A 10,334-nucleotide genomic window follows, 5' to 3' on the forward strand; every position below is an offset into this window, starting at 1 on the left:
ATAACGTACCCAAAATCTTATCACATACATTCTTTTTAATATGCATAACATCTAAGTTATGCCGTAAAAGATTTTTTTCCCAATATGGCAACTTAAAAAATATGCTAAACTTCTTCCAATTAGAAGGCAAATTAGGATTAGCAGGTGTTTTCTTCCAAACTACACATTTATAATTCTTAACATATCAACAATTTTGGATCCATTAATTGGTGTTGATATTGTCTCATGTTCTTCACAACCATTAAAAGATCGACTATCTTTTCTATCAGGATGATCGTGATCTAAGAACCTCCTGTAAAGGCTGTTTCTCCCAGGATCGTCCGGGACGATCAGGGATTCATCCAGGATGATCTGTACAGAATTGTGAAGAATCTGCCTGTTCGTCTGTATGAACCTAGAAGAGTCGGGACGAACAAAACCCGAGGGTTTCATCCCGGGACGACGAAATTGGCATTTAATTTCGTCTGGACGATCTGTGTATATGGGAGATCGTCCCGGGACGAACAGGACATCGTCCGGGCAATCCTGTGTATTAAATATCTGAATAGTGTCGTTTTGAAGAGAGAGAAAGTCCAGGAGAGAGAAAACCGAAGGAAAAGAGGAAAAAGTGGATTTTTGAGCGACTTTGGTCTGTTTTCGTCCGTCACTGTAGTTGAAGAAGTTGACCGGCATGAGGTAAGGCACATTCCGCCTTTCTCAATTTTCAGAAATGAGATTTTTGAAGCGTTTTCTATTCCGAATTTTATTTCCGTTAGCAAATTTCTGGTATTATTTTCTTCTAACAAAGGTTTTACCGCGTAACTTTTGGTATGTCTCTGAGATGATAATTGTGCACGTTTTGCGTATTTTCTGGAAGATTTTTTACTCGATATTTTGGATTCTGCGCTGTTTTAATTAAACTGCAAATTATCATGATGTTGAAAAATGTTTTGTCAGTACAATGAAAGTTTTACAATGTTGTTGTGAATATTCTGTGATAATTTGGTAAATTTCTAAATCTATGAAATTTATGTAAATTCTGTTTATTGCCGTTATGCCGCTGGTTTTTCGTACAAATTCTATTTTTGTCCTGAATTGTACATTGAATGAATTGATTAATTATATGCTATCAGAAGGGAGTAATAAGGGGCTGAAATCCTATGTGATTCCGTTATCTGAGTCCGAGAAGGGAGACATAAGGGGAAGTTCTGAAATTTTAAATTCTTTATATCTATTATGTTCTCGTGCACAAAAGGGAGCTATAAGGGGAAGTTCTGTTGCTATAAGCACAAAAGGGAGCCATAAGGGGAAGAGGGGAAGTTCTGACATCTAGAAGGAAGTTCTGTTCTGAAATTATCTGTTCTATAAAGCTGTAATGTGATTATTTCTGCTATGACTTCTATACGTTGTTGGTTATTCTGTACGATCCTATCTGATTTGTGATTTGAAGCTTGATGATCTCTGATTTGAACTTAGATTTTGATATGACTTCAGTTTTCGTATCCGATGTTTGATTTTTGATTGAGCTGTTATCTGTTCTGTCTGTTATACGGTTTCTGTATGATTGTTCGAATTCTGTACTGATACTTTTCTGATATGTTTTTTGATGTGAGTTTCTGATTATTTTGATTGGTGATTGATGTCTTGCTGAGCTGTTAGCTCATCCTTATTTTCTACGTGGTTTTCAGGTTCTGGCAAAGGGAAGGAGGTTTTGGACTAGACGTTCTGAATCTGATCTGTGGTTAGGTACTTAATATTTTTGATTTTTGTACAGTCATGACTTTTCTGTTTTGTTCTGTTCTTTCTGTCCGTAAGCCATGTACTGTATCTGTATATGATTATTTTGAGGAAAGAAAAGATAGATGAACCGCTGCATTTGGATGATTATAGTATCTCTGTGTCTTTCTATCTATGTAATATTTGGAAAAAAGTTCTGAAGCAAATTCCAAAGTCAGATCCTGGATTTATTGGCTCCGTCGCAATTCGATGGGAGCTGGATTCGTCCCGGTCAGGTTGGGTCGTGACAGGCCTTTTTAGTGGTATCAGAGCAATGGTTTTGAAATTTGGATTGTAAGACAGAGCTGTAGGAAGTGATCTATGAGTCTGTCTGGGGTAGTTCTGATTTGTCTGGACTTTTATTGCGTTGTTTTTATGCATAGTTTTCTCTGTGCTTATGGATCAGCCAGATCCAGATATGACAGATGGGTAGAGTGCTAGTCAGACAGCTCCAGTGGGCAATACTATTCCAGTGGTTGGTTCTGATACACTTTCACAGTTTGCTACATTGGTTGCTCAGATGATGAGCGAGACTCAGAGTAAAGTCTCTACTGTTCGATCTGAGGATGTGGATAAACATCTGCAGATGTTTCTGAGATTGAAACCTCCAAGGTTTGAGGGCACTATTGAGCCCAGAGAAGCTGAAGAATGGTTGAGAAGGTTAGAGAAGACTTTTGACGGTATGCAGTGTCCGCCGGACAGGAAGGTATCGTTGGCAGTTTTTCTGTTGGATGGCGAGGCTGAGCGCTGGTGGATGGGCCAGCAGGAGGAAAAGTTTCAAGGGAAGCTAAATTATTTGATTACTTGGGAAGAATTTTCTGAGGTATTCCGATCGTGGTTTGTACCCCCTTCTGCACGTTAGCAGATGCAGGAGACTTTTCTGAGGCTAATTCAGGGAGCAGGATTATGATGCAGTACGAGGCAGAGTTTACTGTTTTAGCTCGATATGCTCCGCAATTGGTAAGTACTTCTGCTGAGAAGTGATACAGATTTCTGAGGGGACTACGAGATAGTCTGAGGCAGCCCCTAGTACCATTTCATATTTTTGATTTCTTTGAGCTTGTGGAGAGAGCTCGTCTGATAGAGAATGATTTGATGGATACTCAGCAGCGGTGGACTACGAGTATGAAGAGGTTCGGGGGTGATCAGGCTTCTAGCAGTGGTTCCTCTAGCAAGAGGAGATTTGTATCTAGAGACTCCAGGAGGAGTGGACAGTCGGGATCCCCTACAGTTTCTAGTAGTGGAAGTACGACCAGTTTTGGATCTGTCAGTGGGGCACCTGTGTGCCAGACTTATGGGCGACGACATTTTGGCCAGTGCTACAGGATGACTGGTCAGTATTTCAGATGTGGTCAGGCAGGACATCGGATTGTAGAGTGTCCACATGCTGGATTTGATAGACAATCTGAGTTTCGATTTGATAGTAGACCTTTTGGTTCAGCAGGAAGGCCGATGACTGTTCCTCCATGTACTGTGACTGAAGGATCCTCTGGTAGATGTGTTGGGTCGAGTTCTATGGCACAGAGACCACCTACTGGTAGTCAGAGGGAGTCTAGTCGTTCAGTAGCTCCAGCTCCAGTTCAGCCACGTGTGTACAGTTTTAGCCAGCAGGAGGCTCGAGATGCTCCGGATGTGGTGACAGGTACGATTTATATTTCTGATCAGCCCTATCATGTTTTATTTGACTATGGAGCCAGTCACTCGTTTCTTTCAGAGTGTTGTTTTGATGCTTTGCATCTGGATTTTGTTTTGCGACCGATTTCGCTTTCTGTTATTTTGCTGGATGGAAGTAATTTGATCGTCCGGAAGTTTTGCTTTTGTGATATTTATATTTTTGGCAAGAAATGGAAGTCTAGTTTGATTTTGTTGCCAATTTCTTCTTATGATATCATTTTGGGCATGGATTGGCTGAGTCTGTATGAGGCTCAGATTGACTGTTTGACGAAGCAAGTATGCTTGCTTATGGATGGTGAGAGGTGTGTATTCCAAGGATTACGAGGTGTTCTATCCTGTCTTATTTCTGTGTTGGAAGTCAGAAGAATGTGGAAGAAGGGTTGCCCAATATTTTTGGCTTCCGTACGAAATATGAACATAGATGTGAGTTCTCTTTCTTATATACCGGTTGTACGGGAGTTTTCTGATGTATTTCCTGAGGAGTTGGTTGGTTTACCTCCGGATCGAGATGTTGAGTTCTCTATTGATATTTTTTCGGATACAACTCCGGTATCTAAAGCTCCGTACAGGATGGCATCGAAGGAACTTTCTGAGTTGAAAGTTTAGCTCCAGGAGTTGGTGGATAGAAGATTTGTTCATCTTAGTGTTTCTCCTTGGGGTGCACCTGTACTGTTTGTGAAGAAGAAGGAAGGAAAACTCCGTATGTGTGTCGATTATAGAGATTTGAATAAGGTCAAAATCAAGAACAAGTATCCATTACCACGGATTAATGACTTGTTTGATCAGCTTTATGGTTCTTCTATATTTTCAAAGATTGATTTGAGATCTGGATACTATCAGGTGAAGGTGAAGGAAGCTGATGTGTTGAAGACAGCTTTCAGTACTCGGTACGGGCACTACGAGTTTTTGGTTATGCCTTTTGGGGTAACCAACGCACCAGCTGTTTTCATGGATCTGATGAACAGAGTATTCAAGGAGTATCTGGATCAGTTTGTGATCATCTTCATCGACGATATTCTGGTGTATTCTGCTTCTGAGGAAGATCATGCCAGACACTTGAGCATTGTGTTGGAGACTTTGAGGCAGCATCAGCTATATGCTAAGTTTTTCAAATGCGAATTCTGGCTGAAGAGTTTCTTTTCTGGGGCATTTGGTGAGCGGAGAAGGTATTTCTGTGGATCCCCAAAAAATTCAAGACCTACTACGGTATTTGAGGTATGTAGTTTCTTAGGCATCGCTGGATATTATAGGAAATTTGTCAAGAGATTTTCTCAAATTTCTACGCCTCTGACGAGACTGACTCAGAAGTCAGTAGCTTTTGTTTGGACTCCGGAGTGTGAGGCTAGTTTTTAAAGGTTGAAGGATTGTTTGATATTTGCTCCTGTGTTAGCACTTCCGTCAGGTACAGAAGGATTTCAGGTGTTCAGTGATGCTTCACTGAAAGGTTTGGGCTGTATTCTGATGCAGCATGATAGAGTAATAGCATATGCTTCGAGATAGTTGAAACCACATGAAAAGAATTATCCGACGCATGATTTAGAATTGGCTGCAGTTGTTTTTGTTTTGAAGATATGGCGTCACTATTTGTATGGCATCAGATGTGAGATCTTTACGGATCACAAGAGTTTAAAGTACATATTAACTCAGAAGGATCTGAATCTGAGGCAAAGAAGGTGGCTTGAGTTGATCAAGGATTATGATCTATCTATTCAGTATCATCCTGGGAAGGCTAATGTGGTAGCAGACACTCTGAGCAAGAAGTCTTATGGATTATCTGGTATTCAGCTCACTTCTGATGACTATCTGATACGAGATATGGAAAGATTACAGTTGGAGGTGATTTCCTCTACTCGTCTGGATTCTGTTATTTTGACTCAGATGAACATTCAGTCTTCTCTAGAAGAAAGGATTCAGGAAGCTCAGAAGTCAGATTCTAATTACTTGAAGTTGATTACTCAGATTGAATCGGGTAAGAAACCTGAACTACAATTTTTTGATTCTGGTGTTATTTTCTGCAAGAATAGACTATGGATTCCTATGTTTGGAGATTTGAGGAAAAAGATTCTGTATGAATCTCATCATTCGGGCTATACGATACATCCGGGAAGTGGAAAGATGTACAGAGATATGATGAGTTTGTTCTGGTGGCCTGGAATGAAAAAGGATGTAGTAGATTTTGTTTTGAAATGAGAAGCCTGTTAGTTAGTGAAGGCAGAGCAACAGCGACCAGGAGATCTTTTGCAGTCGTTGCCTATCCCTGAGTTGAAGTGAGAGGAGGTAATGATGGATTTTGCTATGGGTTTCCCTCGATCAAGACAAGGGCATGATGTCATCTGGGTAATTGTGGATCGCTTGACGAAGTCTGCACACTTTCTTCCGATCAGGTAGACGGATCCGGTGGATAAGTTGGCTCAGGTATATGTGAAAGAAATCGTCAGATTGCATAGTGTACCAAAGGTGATTGTATCTGATCGAGATGGACGGTTTACTTCCAGACTTTGGAAGGGTATTCAGCAAGGATTGTGTACGAAGTTGCATTTCAGTACAACTTTTCATCCGCGGACTGACAGTTTGAGAGGACTATTCAGATACTGGAAGATCTTTTGAGGTTATGTGTTTTGGATTTTGGAGGAAGCTGGGAAGATCATATCCCTTTGATAGAATTTGCTTATAATAACTATTTTCAGTCTAGTATTGGTATGGCACCTTACGAAGCTTTGTATGGCCGGAAGTGTAGAACTCCTTTGACTCTGACAGAGATGGGTAATAAACAGGAAATGGGTGCAACATTTATGGATGAAACTGTTAAAAAGATCAATCTGATTAAAGAAAGATTGAAAGCTGCACAAGACAGACAACAGAAGTATTATAATCAGAAGTACAGATTTGTGGAATTTCAGGTTGTTGACTTTGTGTATGTCAAAGTCAGTCCGATGAAAGGTGTGAGCAGATTTGGAATAATGAGCAAACTTAGTCCAAGGTATGTCGGACCTTTTGAGATTATTGAAAGGATTGGAAAGTCTGCTTATAGATTGTTATTATCTAATCAGCTATCTGATGTGCATAATATTTTTTACGTATCCTCTTTGAGAAAGTGGATGTCTGATGCTGACAAGAAGTTGTCTGCTGATGAGGTTGAGATTTAGGAGAATCTGCGGTACAAAGAAGAACCTGAAAATATTTTAGCTTATGATGTACGAAAACTAAGAAGTAAACAGATTCCAATGGTTAAAGTTCAGTGGAAGCACAGAATAGCTCGGGAAGCAACTTAGGAGAAGGAGTCGGACATGAGACAGTCCTATCCGTATCTGTTTTGACGGAGTTTTGGTTTGGCAATGTCGGGACGACATTTTTCTGAAGTTGGGGAGATTGTAAAGGCTGTTTCTCCCAGGATCGTCCAGGACGATCAGGGATTCGTCCAGGACGATCTGTACATAATTGTGAAGAATCTACCTGTTTGTCTGTACGAACCTGGAAGAGTCGGGACGAACAGTCGGGACGAACCAAACCCGAGGGTTTCGTCTCGGGACGACAAAATTGGCATTTAATTTCGTCTAGACGATCTGTGTATAAGGGAGATTGTCTCGGGACGAACAGGACATCGTCCGGGACGATCCTGTGTATTAAATATCTGAATAGTGTCGTTTTGAAGAGAGATAAAGTCCAGGAGAGAGAAAACCGAAGGAAAAGAGGAAAAAGTGGATTTTTGAGCGACTCTGGTCCATTTTCATCCATTGCCGTAGTTGAAGAAGTTGACCGGCACGATGTAAGGCACATTCCGCCTTTCTCAATTTTCAAAAATGAGATTTTTGGCGCGTTTTCTTTTCCGAATTTTGTTTCCGTTAGCGAATTTCTGGTATTATTTTCTTCTGACAAAGGTTTTACCGCGTAACTTTTGGTATGTCTCTGAGATGATAATTGTGTACGTTTTGCGTATTTTTCGGAAGATTTTTTACCAGATATTTTGGATTCTGCGGTGTTTTAATTGAACTACAAATTATCAGGATGTTGAAAAATATTTTGTCAGTACAATGAAAGTCTTATAATGTTGTTGTGAATATTCTGTGATAATTTGATAAATTTCTGAATCTGTGAATTTTGTGTAAATTCCGTATACTGCCGTTATGCCGCTGGTTTTTCGTACGAATTCTGCTTTTGTCCTGAATTGTACATTGAATGAATTGATTAATTGTATGCTATCAGAAGGGAGTTATAAGGGGCCGAAATCCTATGTGATTCCGTTGTCTGGGTCCAGGAAGGGAGACATAAGGGGAAGTTTTGAAATCTGAAATTCTGTATATCTGTTCTGTTTTGGTGCTATAAGCACAAAAGGGAGCTATAAGGGGAAGTTCTGGTGCTATAAGCACAGAAGGGAGCCATAAGGGGAAGAGGGGAAGTTCTGATATATAGAAGGAAGTTCTGTTCTGAAATTATCTGTTCTATAAAGTTGTAATGTGATTATTTCTGCTATGACTTCTGTACGTTGTTGGTTATTATGTACGATCCTATCTGATCTGTGATTTGAAGCTTGATGATCTCTGATTTGAACTTAGATTTTGATATGACTTCAGTTTTTTGTATCTGATGTTTGATTTCTGATTGAGCTGTTATTTGTTCCGTCTGTTATACGGTTTCTAAACGATTGTTCGAATTCTGTATGTATAATTTTTTGATATATTTTCTGATGTGAGTTTCTGATTATTTTGATTGGTGATTGATGTCTTGCTGAGCTGTTAGCTCATCCTTATTTTCTATGTGGTTTTCAGGTTCTGGGAAAGGGAAGGAGGTCTTGGACTAGACGTTCTGAGTCTGATCTGTGGTTAGGTACTTGATACTTTTGATTTTTGTACAGTCATGGCTTTTCTGTTTTGTTCTGTTCTTTCTGTCCGTAAGCCATGTACTGTATCTGTATATGATTATTTTGAGGAAAGAAAAAGATAGATGAACCGCTCTGTATTTGGATGATTATAGTAGCTCTGTGTCTTTCTGTCTATGTAATATTTGGAAGAGAGTTCTGAAGAAAATTTCAAAACTAGATCCTGGATTTCAAGTTTAAGTTCCGTCGCGACCCGATGCCAGCGGGATCCGTCCCGGTCGGGTAGGGTCGTGACACCTCCGATGTCCCATATAACATCTTTTACAACTGAAATGTAACCACTCAAAACATGTACTCTCTTGACAAGTAGGGCATGCAAACTTACCTTTTGTACTATAACCTGATAAGTTAGCATAACCTGGAAAATCATTTATAGTCCATAATAATGCAGCTCGCATTTGAAAATTCTCCTTAGAACATGCATCGTAAGTCTGTAGACCAATTTCTCATAACTCTTTTAACTCAGCCACAAGCGGTTGTAAATAAACATCAATATCATTTCCAGGTTGAGTTGGCCCAGGAATAAGCAAAGAAAGCATCATGTATAGTGATTTCATACATAAGTTAGGTGGAAAATTATATGACATCAATACAACAGGCTAAGTATTGTGAGTTGAAGTCATTGTCCCAAATGGATTAAATCCATCTGATGCTAAACCCAATCGTACATTTCTAGGATCTGCAGCAAAATTTGTATCTTGGTAGTCTAAGTGCTTCCAAGATGGAGTGTCAGACGGATGCCTCATGCAACCATCTTTTATGCGATCTTCTTTATGCCATATCATATATGATGCAGTCTTAGATGACATGAACAATCTCTGCAATCTTGATGTTAATGGGAAGTGCCACATGACTTTTCCTTCAACTTTTTTATTTTTTTTACTTGATATATCTTTTGAAGTTCTATCTTCTACAACCCATCTTGACTCATTACAAATATCGCATTCATTCTTAAATTCATAAGGACCCCGATATAAAATGCAATCATTGCGACATGCATCATATTTTTTATAACTCAAGCCCAAATCCTGAATTATCTTCTTTGTCTCGTAATAAGACTTTGGTAGACGAATATCTTCAATTGCTTCCCTTAACAAGTCAAGCAACATATTAAATGATTTCTGAGTCCAATTATCGATGCATTTAAGTTGAAGTAGCCTAACAAGAAAATCAAGTTTTGAGAATTTTTTACATCCAGGAAATAATTCTTGTTGTGAGTCACTAATCAACTTATAAAATTTTGCAGCATCCGCATCTGGTTTATTTATTTCTTCATGTTCATCTGCAGTAATACTTTCAAACCCAAATGCATAATTTAATAGCCCTTCCATATCATCATTAACATCATCAACATTGAGGGAATATGATCCAATGTCATTTCTAAATGAAGTTTCTCCATGAGTTGTCCAATTGTAATATTCTGGTTTGAATCCTCTCCAAAGCAAATGAGCTTCAACATCATCTCTTATCCTACAAATGCCATTTCCACAATCTGTACATGGGCATAATATCATTCCACTTGAACTTCCATAACTGAATGCAAAATTTAGAAAGTTTTTAACTCCTTCTTTAAAAACCATATTACTCCTTGAACCATACATCCAACTTCTATTCATTTTCATATTAGAACCTTCATATAGCAAAGGAGAAATAAATATTAGAAACCATGAGTAAATTTTTTATTTGCATTATAAATAAACAAGTGATTAAGCAAGGAGTAAACAAATTCTTCAAAAAATAAATAAAATCTTATATGATAACATTGATAGTAATATTGTAGATGAGTAAATTCTATAATGGAAAATTTATTTATTCATCGAAATAATAGGCTTTGAGCCCCATCATACAATATAATGATAGATTTGAGCAATTGATAATGAATTTTGCATCAATTTTTTTGCTAACATAAGAGAAATAAAGTAATAATTCGGTTCGAAATTGATCGAAGATGTGCGAGGGTGGAGGTTTGTATACTTACCTTTGTGATATTGTCCTTTGAGCATCATTTTCACAAGTATTTGTCTTTTAA

This window comes from Dendrobium catenatum, unplaced genomic scaffold (assembly GCF_001605985.2).
Source record: "Dendrobium catenatum unplaced genomic scaffold, ASM160598v2 fragScaff_scaffold_1344, whole genome shotgun sequence".
Taxonomy (NCBI): Eukaryota; Viridiplantae; Streptophyta; class Magnoliopsida; order Asparagales; family Orchidaceae; genus Dendrobium; species Dendrobium catenatum.